This window comes from Candoia aspera, chromosome 7 (genome assembly GCF_035149785.1).
Source record: "Candoia aspera isolate rCanAsp1 chromosome 7, rCanAsp1.hap2, whole genome shotgun sequence".
NCBI lineage: Eukaryota > Metazoa > Chordata > Lepidosauria > Squamata > Boidae > Candoia > Candoia aspera.
Genome location: NC_086159.1, coordinates 72,295,070 through 72,311,107, shown reverse-complemented (window position 1 = coordinate 72,311,107; position 16,038 = coordinate 72,295,070). Strand labels below are relative to the sequence as shown.

General features: G+C 41.9%; 1 protein-coding gene across 1 annotated transcript in view; it reads right to left on the bottom strand.

Moving 5' to 3' along the window:
• Positions 1–457: 457 nt before the first annotated feature.
• The window catches only part of LOC134500729 (platelet glycoprotein 4-like), a 461,190-nt gene continuing 445,609 nt past the window's right edge, over positions 458–16,038 (bottom strand). Inside the window, exon 11 of the transcript XR_010068291.1 lies at positions 458–469. The gene's annotated coding sequence lies outside the window, so the exon portion shown is untranslated. The remainder of the gene's footprint in view (positions 470–16,038) is intronic.

Genomic DNA, 16,038 nt, shown 5'->3' with positions numbered 1-16,038 from the left:
TCCAACGAACTAAATACTGCAGGGTGCCTCAAAGCTTGTGAGAGTCGAGAACTTCCTTGACCTCGAAGTGCTGCTGTCCATCAATCATGACAGGCGCAGGAGGGGGAGGTCGCAGATGCCAGTGAGTGGAGTCATGGGCAGGCTTAAGCAAACTGCAATGAAAAACAGGGTGCAAACGCTTCAAATTATGGGTCAGATCCAAACAAACAGTGACAGGATTAACAACCTCAGTGACAGGAAAGGAACCAATGAATTTAGGAGCAAGCTTCTTGGACAGTTGAGGAGACTTGATGAATTTGGTAGAAAGATAGACCAGGTCCCCAACCTGAAAAGTAGGCTGCCTGGCCTGGTGTTTGTCAGCGTGGAGTTTATAGGAAGCTTGAGCATCAGTAAGAGCCCATTTAATGATCGGCCACGAATCAGCTAGCCGAGCACCCCAGTCGCAGGCAGACACAACCGGGGTGGGAGGCTGAGGAAATTCGGGGATGGAAACAAAGTCCCGCCCCAAAACAACCTGACAGGGGGTTTGACCAGTACTTTGATGCACAGCATTGTTGTACGCCACCTCCACAAAAGGTAGCAAGTCAACCCAATCGTTCTGGTGGTAATTAATGTAAGACCTGAGGAATTGCTCAAGGGTGGCATTAAGGATCTCAGTAGATCCGTCCATTTGGGGATGCAAAGAGGTGGACAGTGCTTGCTCAGTACCAATGAGCTTCAAAAAAGCCTGCCAGAACTTGGACATAAATTGTGTACCCCTGTCGGTCACCAAACGGGAGGGACATCTATGGGGATGGTAAACATGCACCAGGAAGAGCTTGGCAAGTTGCTGTGCAGAGGGAATGGACACACATGGAATAAAGTGGGCTTGTTCAGAGAAATAATCCTTGACCACCCAAATGACAGTTTTCCTCTGACTGGGGGGCAAATCCACAATAAAATCCATAGAAATCTCATCCCATGGGCGAGAGGGGTCAGCCACAGGTTGTAGAAGTCCCCGAGGCTTGCCAGATTGTCTTTTAGACATGGCACAGACAGGGCAAGAAGCAACGTAATCCTTCACGTCCCTTCACAAGGAGGGCCACCAAAATTGCCGTTGGATTAAGCGGAGGGACTTGAGAAATCCAAAATGACCAGCTTGCTTGCTGTCATGTGAACGGGCAAGCACAGCAGCCCTCTGAGATTCAGGGACGTACAAGCAGTCACCCACCCAAGCCAGGTAGTGCTCGAAAGAAACTTTGTCAGCATTTGCTAGGAGCCAGGGATCAGATTTCAAAGCGGAGACAAAATCAGTGCGCAACCAACCAGGCAACTCGGGTTGCCTGCACCCAGAAGGGCTTCCCACCGGAGCTGGCTGCGAGGGGGAAAGTGGCTGCCCATGGGCCCGGCTCCGAGTGCCCACCACCAAACCCAATTGAGGCTCAGTGAGCATGGTGCCAATGACATCGGACACCGGTTCTGTGTCCTGGGGCAAATGGGAGAGAGCATCAGCCAAAAAGTTCTTCTTCCCAGGGATAAATTTGAGTTGGAAATCGAAGCGGCTAAAAAACTGAGCCCAGCGGATTTGCTTCAGGCTGAGATGCCTGGGTGTGTGAAGTGCCTTGAGGTTTCTGTGATCCATCCAAACCTCAAAAGGGCAGGTCGCCGCCTCCAAAATGTGGCACCAGGCTTCTAAAGCAGCCTTAACTGCGAAAGCCTCCTTTTCCCAAACTTGCCAGTGGTGCTCTGTCTCAGAAAACTTATGGGAGAGATAGGCTCAAGGCTTTAAGAGCCTGCTGGAATCTTCTTGCAACAAGATCACTCCAATAGAAAAGTCAGAGGCATCAACCTGGACCACAAACGGTCGTTCAGGGTCAGGGTGGGACAAAATGGGCTCAGCTGTAAAAAGGGATTTTAACTTATCAAACGCAGCCTGACAGGCAGGAGTCCAGTTGAGCATCGCCCCTGGGTTTTTCACCTTGCACGTTTCTCCAAGCCCCTTGGTGTGCAACAAATCGGTGAGGGGCAGTGCAATCTCCGTGAACCCTTGGACAAAGGTCCTGTAAAAGTTGGTGAACCCCAAAAAACTTTGAAGTTGACGTTGAGTTCGAGGGCATTCCCAGCTCAGAACGGCCTGAACCTTGGCAGGATCCATTTCAATACCCTTATCAGAGACCCTGTACCCCAGATAATCAAGCTGAGTCTTATGAAATTCACATTTTAAAAGCTTTGCATAAAGCTTAGCTTTCTTGAGCTTGGTCAAGACTTGCTTCACGAGCCGTTCGTGCTCCCTTTCTGTTTTGGTATAGATGAGCACATCATCCAAATAAACCAAGACCCCCTTAAACAAATGATCATGTAAAACTTCATTTATCAGTTGCATGAAAACCCCCGGGGCCCCTGCCAAACCAAAAGGGAGGACTTCATACTGAAAAGAGCCCAAGGGACAGTTAAATGCCATTTTCCACTCATCCCCCTCTCGAATGCGAATGCGGTAATATGTTTCACGCAGGTCAAGTTTGGAAAGACTTTACCGGTTGACAAATGGGCTAACATATCTTTTACAAGAGGCAAAGGGTACTTGTTAGAAATCGAGACCAAATTCAAACCGTGGTAGTCTGTACAAAGTCTAAGGGTGCCATCCTTCTTTTCGTGGAAAAGGACGGGAGCCCCAACTGGCGAGTTAGCCGGTTCTATGAAACCCCTTGCAAGGTTTTTGTCAATGAACTCCCGTAACGCAGCCAGTTCCTTTTGGGTCATTGCATAGATTTTTGGTTTGGGCAATGGAATGTCTGGAAGGAGTTCTATGGCACAGTCAGTTTTGCAGTGGGGGGGGGGATTGGTCTGCTTCCACTTCCCCGAAGACATCGGCAAAGTCCTGGTATCGGGCAGGCAGAAACCTCCACGGACAGATCGGGTGGCTGGGGATTGACAATTTCAGCCCGCCCCACCCCCACAGTGATGGATTTCCCCAGCACTGGAGCCTGGTAAAACCCATCCTCAAAAGTGATAGTACGGTGCATCCAGTTGATGTGTGGGTTGCGGTTAGTCAGCCAGGGAATCCCCAGCACCACCAGTGGGTTACCCACTGGTGTTACGATGAATTTCAGGACTTCCATGTGACTACCCATATGCAGTGTTATGTCCCCAGTGAACTGGGTGGCTGCCCCCCCCCACCCCCCGCCGTAGAACCATCCAATTGTGTAAAATACAATGGCTGCTGAAAGGGAAAACAAGGCAGCTCCAATGCGGCCACCAGGTCGGGGTGGACTAGACACCTGGAGCACCCCGAGTCGATCAAAGCCCAGACTTCGACGGTTCTGGTGCGGGAGCCCAACTTGACCTTTACAGCTAAGATGGGGCAGTCAGCACTCACCATGTCGTCCTCGTGCCCATTCTCCACCACCTGCCCAGTGGCGCTGTTTAGGACAGGTGGAAGTCATTTCCCGCCGGTTGCTCGAGGGCAGTAAGAGCATCTCCCGTGAGGTAGATATCATCCTCCTCCTCTGCCAATGCCTTGGCTCCAGTCAGCTGATGGGGGGGGGGGGGTTAGGTGTCTTCTGCAGTGCTTTCGATGGGCGTTCTGCAGTTTTGCCCTTCTGGCACTCCGCAGCCCGGTGACCTGTTTTGCCGCATTTGATGCATTGCCCACGGGCAAAGTGGCGCTGCTTCTCGTCATCCCGTGCCGTGGCCGCTCCCTGCTGTGTGCCCTTTCCCCTGGAGGGAGGCTTGTCGCCCCTTCTGGCTTGCATGTAGGTACGCTGGGCATGTTCAGCCTTACCGGCGAGACAGATCCAATCATGAAGTGACTCCGGATCATCTCTGCCCAGCGCCCACTTCAACACCTCTCTATTGAGACCATCCTTAAATCTGTCCACTAAGGTAGCCTCTGACCATTCAGGCACCTTTCCCGCCAATACTTTGAATTCCAGGGCATAGTCAGCAACTAACTTTTGCCCCTGAATGAGCTCCTTCAGAGCTTCCTTAGCCCTAGCCTTAGCAAGGGGATCCTCAAAGTATCATCTCAAGGTGGTCAAAAAAGTGCCAAAAGAGCCAAGTGCCAGGGCTTTTTGCCTCAGTTAACTGTACATACCAGTCGGCAGCTCTGCCCTTAAGCTTCGTGGCTACTGCCATGATTTTCGCCCTTTCAGATGTAAAGCAATGTTCGAATTGCTCCATGTAGCTTGTGGCATTGGTGAGGAAGAAGGATAACTTTGTAGGGTCACCATCAAATTTGACAGGAAAGTCTTTGGCAACTGGTGCAGATCCGACCACTGGACGAACAGGTGTTCCCCCTGATGCTGGTGTTGGACCCCGCTGTGCCGGGGATGAATCTCGTGGCCCTCTGGGTGCCTGCGGTGGGGGAGGGGGGATGTTGGGAAGTAGATTGGCACCTGGACTCCCATCGCCTCTCACCGGGGCCCCCACAGCTGATGAAATTGATCTCAACATGTATTCAATAGATTCTATTTTTGATTCGATGACTCTTATCCTCTCCCAATAAGCCAGCATTGGGATAAAGAAAAAATGTGGTCCACCTAAAAGTTAACATTCATTCTGTCCAAATCAGACTGCATTACCTTTCTCTCAAAGGATGACCCAATGAGACACAGAGTTGTCTAGTGTCTTCTAAAAGCAAACAAAGGGGGGGGGGATTCCTCTTTTTTCTTTATCGTACTTTATTACCCAACAGATATGCCATTCTTTAGCTCCTCTGCCTTTTTTCGGGCTATTGTCATCTAGTGTTTGCTCCACCATTTTTGTATGATAGCATTACACTGGCTGTTGCTACCCTTTGGATCCACCTTCTTGAATGTAGGTCTTTCCTTCCCAGTGGCTGAACTGAAGGGCACTCCACCCTTGAGTCAGCAGAAAACAAGACTAACCTGAGATATGGCTCCCTATTGCTGACCCCAATCCTGTTTCTTTTGCCTCTGTTCCCAGACTCTACCAACCACATTTCTTCCTTCCAGGGTAAGATAAAGCCTAACAGGTTATATGCATTGTAAGTCTGCCCTTGGATGGTGTTGGGATAAGGGGGAAAGCTAACTAGCACCAAATGCAGCTAAAAAAAAAAAAAAAATCACCCAAGGGTTGGGAATGAGAAGAATGCAACACCTTATGGACATGGCAGAAAAAAGTGATTTTCAGGGCCCATATAGGTTTTTGATTGCTGTTTATTGCAGATGAATCAGCTACTTGAGGTAAGCCATGGAGATACAGCTTCTGTGAGCCAAAGGTCAGGAGCAGCGTGTGTGCCATATCAAGGACAACTCTCCAAAAGGTGGTGGGGCCAGAATCCATTTTGCAGTAGTTTGGGTGGGGTGGCCTGGAGCAGAATCTGCAAGGGTTAAGGCTCCTAAACCCCACAACTCCAAATTCTAAAAAATGTAAGATAAACGGGCTAACAGTTTTAAGTCATTATGCTCTGGGGAATTTGGGGAGCAGCAAAAGAGATGGTGGTGAGCTGCATGCCTCAGCTCCTTCTTAGCCAGAACTGGATTATTTGCAGGATCATCTTTCACCCATTAGCTCTCTTCATCCCACTTGAACTAACAGGTCCCTTCTGTCATGCAGTGCCATCTAATGGGAGCCAGGAAGCATGACTTCTCCATCACAGCAAGAACAGCTTGTCTTCTGAAATTCAGATGGTCCCAACCCTGTTGACCTGTTCTAAGGTTGTCACCCTAGCTGTTCTCACAGGCATTGGGCCAAAGAATATGAAATGAGTCCATTTCTAAGAGGTGTTATACAGAAGTATATCAATCAGTGTCCTTCATTGTCAATTTGTTTTGTTTGCCTTTGATATGCACTGTTTTTAATCATCCTTTTTAATTTGTTTGCAAGCCACCCTGAGCTGTTTGTGAGTTGGATTAATTCATCAACAAATGAAGTCTGTAAAAGCTAAAGTAAAATCCTTCATTCTCTAAGAGGTACCTGAAGACTACGTTCCACCACAGTCTCATTTCCTGTGACATTTACACTTGCAATCATAGGAAAATGGTCACATGGAGCTTTTTCCTGAACAGGAAAAAGGAGAAGAGCATGACTGAGCTATTTGCTGCAATGCTGAGAACTTGCTCCTCTCTTCTTCCAAGGGAAATGACAAACAGGCTTTTGTTTTGTTTTTCCTGGCACTGGCAGGGGTGTGGTGGAGAATTTGTCATTTGAGATTGTGAAAGAGAGGAAGCAACAGGGAGCAATATATGTCGTCCTGATTTTTAATTTCAAGGGACTGTTTATAGCAAAGGCAAACCAAAAAGCACAGTTGTAGTTCTGTAGATACGTAAACAAATGTATCCATGATATTAAAAATGAGTACTAAGGTAATTTCAGGTTGGATCTCAAGTTCAAAGAGCACTTGACCCAACAAGATGACAACTTATCTTTAGGGCCATGTAAAGTGTAGCATCACATAATATTTAGATTTTAATGTACCAGCTGCATTATTTGCAAGTTCCTTTACATCTGTTTCAAGAAGGTCACCCATTCCAATGGGCAAAGTATATTGCTTCTTTCATAATACCTTTTATGGTTTCACAGTCAGATTACAGGTCTTACAATGCCCCCCTTCTCAGTCCCACATATTATTGAGGAACAGGGTATCCTGTGGATTAGTCTCACAGAAGATAAGTACTTTGTATTAGAAGTTTTGCCTTTGGATCTGGTTAGGCTGACCATATTTCCTTCAGACAAAAATGGGACATTGGGATGGCAAAATGGGACGGGGTTAAAAATGGGATATTGGAATGGCAAAATGGGGCAGGACAGGGCAACAAGCTGGATTGGCAGGCAGGAACTTCTCCAGTTTTCTTGGGCTGGGAATCTTCAGATTCCTTCATTTGCGAGAGGCAAGGCTAGGCTGGAGAGTCTAGTGAATGGTTGTCCCTGACAAGCTGTTCCTCCTCTGGCTGTGCCTTTACATTCTTTTCTTCCCACCCTTTAAAGGCAGTAGCCAATCGGCTCACCCTTTGATCACCACTTATCAACTGATCCTGTTTTTTTTTTTCTTTTTAGGTTTCCTGCCAGGTTGAGCTCTGTGACTTTTTCCCCAGCATTTCTGCTGAGCTCCCCTTCCTTCCAGTCAAAGTCAGACTGCATTCTGACAGGTTTGTGGGAACTTTCAAATTTTTAAGTAAGGTTTTTAAGAAAACAGGACAAAATGGACATTTATATTAAAATGACAGGACTGTCTGGAAATGTTAAAAAAACAGGATTGTCCCGGTCAGAATGGGACGTATGGTCAGCCTAGACCTGGTGGCTTGCTTCAGTGCATGGGACAGTCAAGGCCCATACCTAGAAAAAGTCATAAGATAATGCTCATTTGAGAGCAGAAAGAGAAAACTTGAGACATGAACCTTAGTGTACTCCAAGAAAGTAAAATAAAGAAGTAATAGATCACATAGCAATTAGCATGCTTTGATACCACATACATACATTCTAAGCCTTAAGCATCCATCTAATTCCAACTTCTTTGTGCATAGTCTTACCCACTCCAGAACACCGCTGGGGGGAGACACCGAGAAAGAGGTGACCCTTTCTTTGTTGGCCTCTCTCTCTATATTGTCTATATGTGTGTGTGTTCTGTGTGTATTTTTCTGGAATTTCAAAAGCCCCTGGCAAAGTCTGTACCCAGATATAACAATGGAATATCCACAGTACCTCAGAGGGATTCATCCTCAGAGCTTCTGCTGCAGCTATTAACTCCTTACATGACAATGTGATTGGTAAGGGATCTGCCTTTAAACATTTGTTATTAGAAAGTTCCACAATTGCTATAAGCAATATACAACTACATGTTTGTCCCAACACCCCTTCTCTTCAAAAGCTAGAATTTAGCAGTGGCTGAAGCAATCATCCGTTACAATGAGTTCCTGACCTGACCACATCTCTGAGCTTGAGCAAAAATAAACATCACATTTGTCATTTCCTTTGGAAGAACAGAAGACCTAAAGATCATGGTTTTAAAAACAGTTTTTATTCTTCCACTCAGTCCCTTTTTCTCCCTCTGCCCCTGCAGAATTGAGATTCAGATCTACCTTTATAGAATCCAGTGGAGTTCTGCCTCTCCTTAGCCAATACCTATTCTCTCTCTCTCTCTCTCTCTCTCTGTAAATATTTTTATTGAAGATTTTAATTACAATATATCTGTGTGTGTTTAAGGAACTTCCAATCTTCATCACAAGCTTCATTAAAAACATGACTTATTTTAACCTTGATCAAATAAATCAACTTTATATTCCTTCCTTTTACCTCTGAAAATCTTAATCTTTAGTTCATTCAAATATCGCCGTAGGATTTGATCTCTGTTCAATTCTTCTTTGTCTCATTGTGTAGGATTCTTTGAAGCTTTAACAAGCCTTTTTTGTAAATTCAGTAAGAAGACATAATACAGATCATTCTCTTGGTTTATCATTTGCATTTCCCCTTTAATTTTTAAAACTTCAGCCAGCCTCTTTTGTAATCCAGTAAAGAGTCCTTATCCAGTTCATTCTCTTGGCCTGGTGCTTGTATTTCCACTTTAAATACCTTTTCCCTCTTGTAATCCACACTTTTTTTATTCAATATTTCTGATTCCACTATTTCTACATCAAGCAAGATTTATTTCACATCTGTCATTCCTTCATTAACATCCTTTAAACATAGTCTATCCATAGAAGCAGACATCATTACTGATATTGTTGATATTGTGGCTACTAATTTCTGGCCCCATTCTTTGAAGGTCTCCTTTAATATTTCAAATGTTATCATGTTTTGTGTCATTTTGTAAATCCCAATCCTAATCAAAACCAAAGACAAGGTGGTGGTGGTTGTTTTTGCCTAGAATGTTTAGTCCCCTCTAGTGTCCAATTTATATCATATGGTCTCTAATCTTTGTTATGACTTACAGTAGACAAAATAATTCTGGTTCCCATGAAAAACTGTTTATTTCATATACTGTAGTTCCAAAATCTTGTAGTAAAAGTTTCAACATTCCAAATTTGTCTGGACCCTTAATTCATTTATAACTTCCTTGGTTCAAAATTTTATTTAGCTTTTTGCCATTTATTTCAAATCCTTTAAGTATTTAAACTTATAGTTAATTTTTCCTTTTGTTCAGAAATGAAGATAAACTCACCAGATAGCTTTTCAGACTTGTCTTTCTGATGATCTCTGATAACTTTAAGATGGTTAGATAAGCAATTTCCAAAAGTGATTAGGCTAGTGAACTTAGTTTCCTTTAAAAGGCACTGTCCAGGGTTGTGAGGTTCAGGATTAATCCCTTTGTCTCCTTCCACTCAAATCTGTGGAAGACCACTGTCCTGTAGCATCCTCACAAGGAGCAGCCACAGGAGCACATGTGGATGTTCTCCTGTCCTTTTGTTATCTGAAGAGGTTCCAAGGAACCAGTCTACCCAGCAGTTTTTCCGTCTTTGCCATGGTCATCATCTCTACTCTCCACAGAGACATATTTAACTCAACATGCCTCCACCGAAAGTCCCTATTGTCTGCCATTTGTTTCTGAGTGGGGTGGCAAAATCAATTTATCTTGGTAACAAATTTCCCTTTTAAGATACTAGCTCTGCTATGTAGCAATGCTGTGTGGGAGGTAAGAATAAAGGTGGGATATAAATCTAATCAATCAGGTGAAGAATTAATTTCCACCCTCCAATCTTCTCAGTTGTTATCCCAAATTGAGCCACTCTGCCCACTGCACTTTCTCTTCTATTTTTTTTTTTTTTCACCACAACAAAAGCCCTGTGAAGTAGGCTTGGCCCACCTACTAGCATCCATGTCTGAGGCTGAACTTGAACCCAACTCTTTCCCACTTGTAGTCTGATGAACCAGTCAGCAACTACTCTCTCTCTCTCTCTCTCTCTTTCTCTCTTTCTATATATGTATATCTATATATACATACACACACATACACACACACACACAAACACATACATACACACGTACATACACACACAAATACATACACAAACACATATACACACACACACATACACACACACACATTCATTCATTCATTCTAAGTTTCATAGTCTTTAAACAAAAAAAACACTTCAGGGAAATTTCACATTTATTTACATAAGCAACTTTCCAAACATAACCATTTTTAATGTATCTTCTATGCATCTTTCTAGGCAATCTTCCTGATATCAGCTTGTTTATATATGGAACTTTTCCAAACAGATGCATTTCTATAAGCGGCCTTCTGAAAAAGATCTTTTTGAGCCAGGAAATATTGAGACAGACATTAGCAGATTTCATAAACTGTCGGTGATAGAGCAGGTATTAGCTCTAACCAGTATTAGCTCTGGCCTCACCCACTATTTGCTTCACCCCCAGTTCTAATCACTGTATTATGCCTCACAAGATTGGTGTGAATATAACATGGGAGGACAGGGAATCATATATATTGTCTTGAATTCCTTGGGAGGAAAGTAGAAATCTAATATTATTAGATTTAACAAGTTAGGTCTATTCTTTCAAGTTGAACATCTTGAAATGGCTGGTCTTTTTAAAAGGAAAGCCATCCTTTAAAAATTCAGACAAACTAATAACATAATCTAGCCTTAGTCTTCCTGTAAAGGTTAATCTTTTAGAATAATGAGAATATCATTTTTTGAAGAGGAGGACATCATTTACTATAAGTCTGCAATGTAATCATAATTCATTGACATTACAATCTAGATATCATCTTAATTTGTGTTAAAAACAATGGGGCTGTGTAATTCAGAACTATGCAAGAGGGATTCAGGAAATGGTATGTGACCAATTGCATACATTGTGAACTTTGTAAAATAAAATGGGACTTTTTGCCCTGGTTTGGTTTTAGTTATTCCATATTTAAGAAGCAGAATGCATAAAAATAATGTCTTCAAGGGAAGTCAAAGAATTTTGTTCATTATCAGATCATTTAATACATCACATTAGTGTGAAATTCATTTCAGGAGAGAGACTTGAGTGGAATGAAGCTGACAATAAAATTCAGATGCCTTCTATATAAATTCAATGGTTGAGAGATTTTAGCTTCCTAATATTTAGAGTTATATTAATGACCTAGGTCTCTTCCTTTTAAACTTTACTTCATAGGTCAATCCAGATATGTTTAGGTTGTAATCTCAGTGGGATTTCATCCTTAGTTTGGTGAAGATAATATTGGTGAGCATGGAGTCACTGAACTGGCTAAGAAGTTTATTGGCATTTAGGGAATGATCAACACAGGAGTCCCAAAAGTTTGTGAGAGTTTTATCATTCAGACCTCTGTAAGTGACACACTTGCCAGTTCTGGTGGAATCCATAAATAAAATTGATTGCCATTATTTTTCAAATTTCTTCCTTCTCTTTTCTGGTGCTAAGTGCATGATTTTTAGCTAGAAAAAGTACTGGGTTTCTTCTGCTCCACCACAAATTTTAAATGATTCTTCCATCCTCCAAAGATGACGAGCTGTGGAACTTCCGGTGGGGACATGGCTGACGAAACAGCTGTGTCTGTGATCTCCTTGGACACAACTGACAATTCGATGTTTTTCTGGCCTCAGGCAGGCTTTTTTCTGAAGCCCAGAGCATTTTCACAGACAAAGAAAATTCTCGGAATCATCCCATCTGCCCTTCAGAACAGCAACTTGCAGCCAAAGAATTGCAAACAGCATCTGCACCAATCTGGTAAGAGCCTCTGGGAGGCTGGGACATCACCGTTTCCAAGACCACATTGTAGCCTTAAAGAGACACTAAGTCGAGCCACCACATTTCTAAATCACCCAATTGATTGAGATATATATATAAAGTTATATACCCTAAGAGAGGCTTTTTACAGCAAGGAGAAGTGTTCTTTCTTGGTGCTTATAATTTCTGGGATTATTTTTTTTAAAAAAAAATCTTTTTAAGTTTTGGTTTGTTTCCTTTTTAAATACTAAGGAGATTTGAGGATAAATAGTCACCTCCCTGCTATTATTTTTGTACTGAATTTGAAGGATTTAATATTTTTCTACACATTTCTACCCTGCTGTTTTGAATTTTCAGCTTTCTGTTGCCACTTTCCCTGGGAGCTGCCTGTTAGCATGCTTTCTCTTATGTCAACAATTTTCAGAAATTTTCCATTAACTCATTAACTCCTATTCTTGCTAGTCAAGTATCTAGCGGGCACCATAATCTACTGCCTGAAACATGGAGGATTTCAAGGAGACTTTCTCAGAGTTTCATTGTGAGCTTAAACAGTCCTTCAAACAGATCTTTTCTGACTCCTGTCAAGCTATTTTGCAAGATATTTGGGACACTGTAGAAAACATCAGCTTTAAAATGTTTCATCTGGCTGGAGAAGTTGTGGAAGAAGTTGAGGATCTCAACAACAAGAATAGACGTGTCTTTACTGATAGTGGGATTGAGGTTTCTGCTGATGACAATCAGATTGTGAAACTGAAGGAATTAAATGGACAGATCGAATTGCAAATTATAAATGGAATTGTCTTTTTGATGGAAAGTTATGAGGAAAAAGAGGTTTTTTTCTATGGGAGCTTTTTGCTGAGAAGTCTGATTTTTTAAGGGGGGCAGTTGGGCTTCTTGATCTCTCTGTGCCTTGTGTTTATTGTGGAGATATCTGAATGCTTGGGTCTATTTTGAAGTGGAGTGAGGATATGAGAATGTTTATCTGGATTGCTTTTAAGGCTGTCTGACTTTATACTCCTTTTCAACAATTTGTTAAGATGAATGAGGTATAAACAATAAATGCTGGTTTTAGATTTAATAGAATTACAATTGTTATCATTGCAGCATTATTAATTTTAAGAGTAGACAATTTATATGTCTTTTAGTCTGATTTTTTAATAGTAGAAATGTATAGAAATAGTGGTAGGAAATAAATAAATAAATAAATGGGGGGGGGGGACCTAATACTGTTTAAGGTTCTAAAGTGGATAAGAATTCTTAACATTCAGGACTCTGGGTGAGATCAACACTACAGACACATCCAAATTGTTTAATCATTTCCCAATTACAATAGTGGATGAAGAAGACAAACACATTCCATTTGTGTATACACATCTGTAATGTGTGTACACCCATTTGTACTATATTATTTATTTGTACTATAAATAATACTTGAGCCAACATATTTCACATACTATTTCTTCCTTCTTGTTGTCATTTAAAGAAAAACTCCTAGACCAAAACAGAAACACTATTGTCCAATGAAAACGATGGCACCTCTATAAAATGAGTCACATTAGGAACAAATTAATCTGCTTTTTGGTTAATTGGAACAAGATGCAGTGCTAATTTGTTGCAAATACCCATGTAGCAAGAGAATTTTGGCGGGATTTGAAGCATTTCATACGGAAACACTAATGCTGCATTTAATGTGAGGAGACCTCAGTTCTTTGGGAATTTGATTTTCAGGATATTTTCCCACAATTATTTGTTTTGCATATGACTATAATCAGTATAGATGCCCAATGGTTAATACAGCATAAAATATAAAATTTATATTAAAAAAACTTGACAGTAAATCAACCAGTAATAAACAAGAAGGTACCAAACTGTTACTAGCTGCCTAACAATAGTTGAAGATGTTAGACAGATGTGTGGCTTGAGGGTTGTTTGATAATGTGATGCCCTCCAAGTGCGTCAGATTTCAAAGCCTGGAATTTCCTGTCATCATAGTGTGGAATTGACTTGAGTGTCTTGGGCTTGTCATTCTCTAGTAGGCATATTTTTTGAGTTCATTTAGTGACTTGATCACTAAATTCACATGAAAGGAATGAGTTTTAAGATACTGTCAACATAGCACAGGTGCCATCAACAGACAAGCTTGAGAAACAGGCTGCAAGACATCCATTATAGGTAAGTGGAAGGTGATCATCACTACTATGGCTACTCTGTATTTGCAGAGAGGCTTATCCATATTAGCCTTGCCTTTGATTTTTCCATGAAAACTCTTAAGTGCAAGTTAATCTCAAGAGTCTAAGCCTAACAAGAAGATCAGCTTTTCCTACCCCATTGGATTTGGGCAGCTAATACATTTAAATAAATACTCTCAGTTCTATGGGAGGAGAATCACACAAAAGAGTCCAACACAACAATAGCTACTGATCCTCTGGCAAAATTGACTGGTAGGTCAGGTCACCATGGCTCTATTGAAGTATGAGAACCAAGTGGTGACTCAGATGTACCTGTTGACCCAAATGATGAATCAGTTGGTTTTGTAAGTGAGCCAGAACTTGTCCCAACTTATGTTTTCTCCAATCCAGGATCCAGCAGCAGCTCTCTGATACCAAAAACCTGCCCCTCTGTCTGAAAATATATATATATATTGATAATCCTGACATATTTACTACCTTCCTCACTCCTTGTGACTTTGCATCTCTCTCAACCCTGGGAATTTTTCCATGGGCTGATCCCATATAGGATTTATAACTGAGCTCTTGATTGAGAGAGCTGTAAAATTGGCAAGCTCATTTCTGCTGATGACAGCTTGGACTTCAAGAAGCATGCTAACTTTGTGAAACTCTTGAGGGTGCTTTTGATAATTTTGGCAAACAGGTCACATCCAACCATGAGATCTGGTGCCTACAAAAGCAAAAATGCTGTGTGAGAGAATATTTGGCTGACTTTCAGCTGTTAGCTCAGACTGTGGCATGGCATGAAAAAAGCTTAATATTACTTTAAAAGGGTGGGTCTCAGATAAGATATAGGATGAGCTGATTTTTCAAGAAACCCCATAGACTTTCTCTAAATTAATCTAACTCTGAGAATTTATGGGAGACTTGAGCAATCTGCAGGGTACAGATGGAAGAGGAAGATGCTTCACTCCACCCACTCATCAGAGATTTTGGATGTTGAACCTGTACAGCGGGGAGGTAGCAAAGCTCCACTATCTGCTTGAGAAAAGTTGCATCAGTGTACACTAGGTCTGTGTTAATATTGTCCTAAATCCAGCCATTTTGCATGGGAATATCCTATCAGCTCCCCTTTTCCAATGAAACAACTAAATGCTGTACTTGGGCAGAAGGGAACTTTTGACCAGCAGATGCCCTAAGTGCTCCGGAGTTGGCTTGTTAGAAAACACGTCAGTCTCAACTTCAAAGGAATCAAAGGTAGGGACATCCAGAAATTAAGTGGAACTCAGACATGCAGTGGAACAACACACCAAGATATTATTTTTCATATCACTCTTCAGACCCTGGTGCTATAAGACAACTTCATGCTTCAGTAGATACTGCCACCATGCACAACTTCATACAATTCACAGTGGCAAGCTCCCCTGCTCATGATGTGCTGGGGCTCAAAAGTTTATCTGCTATTGGTAAGCCTAGTGGAAGCTAGGGCATCTTTTTTTTTTGGGGGGGGGGTAAGTTCTGGAGTCTCAAAAATGTGGACATGCTCATGATTATGGTAGTATGGTCAGAAAAAGTAAAGACAGCACAAAGATATTTTTGTAAATGTGTATCATTTAAATATCCCAAGCATTTGGGTGATCTGGAATGACTCTAACTCAACGGTTTTAAAATATTGCAACACTGTGACTCCCTAAAATGATAAAAGGAATGTTTGTGACCCCCTCTGAATAAAATTAATATTTTCACTGAGGTTAAGGTTAGGCAAGAAATATACTTTTACACTTTAATCTATGTATCAAATAACTCAGTGATAGAACATTCAATCTTATAAAACAATTTCATTGGAAATAAGGAGGAAAAGAAAACCCCCTCCAAATATTTTAATAAGAATCATGAGCTTGCTTACTTTGTATAATTTCTGAAAACTAATTTTTATTTGGAAGACAGCCATTCTCATTCACCAATGTCAGAAGAGGAAAGAAAGTTTCTTTGCCTTGGCCATTCTCTCTTAACATGTTCTTAAAACACTACAGCTTGCAAAACACTAGCAGGATGTAGGTTGCTTTTGATGCTACCTCCCCCAGTGCAGCTGTGCTGAGACAACAGATACAGTTATCATTCTTCTCTTTCCCTTACCGCCTGGTGCTTTTAACTCTCTCCCCATATCTCTGCAATTTCTTTCACTGCAACGTCACCATCCTCTCCTTTTCCTGTTGTCCTAATTCTCTCTACAGAA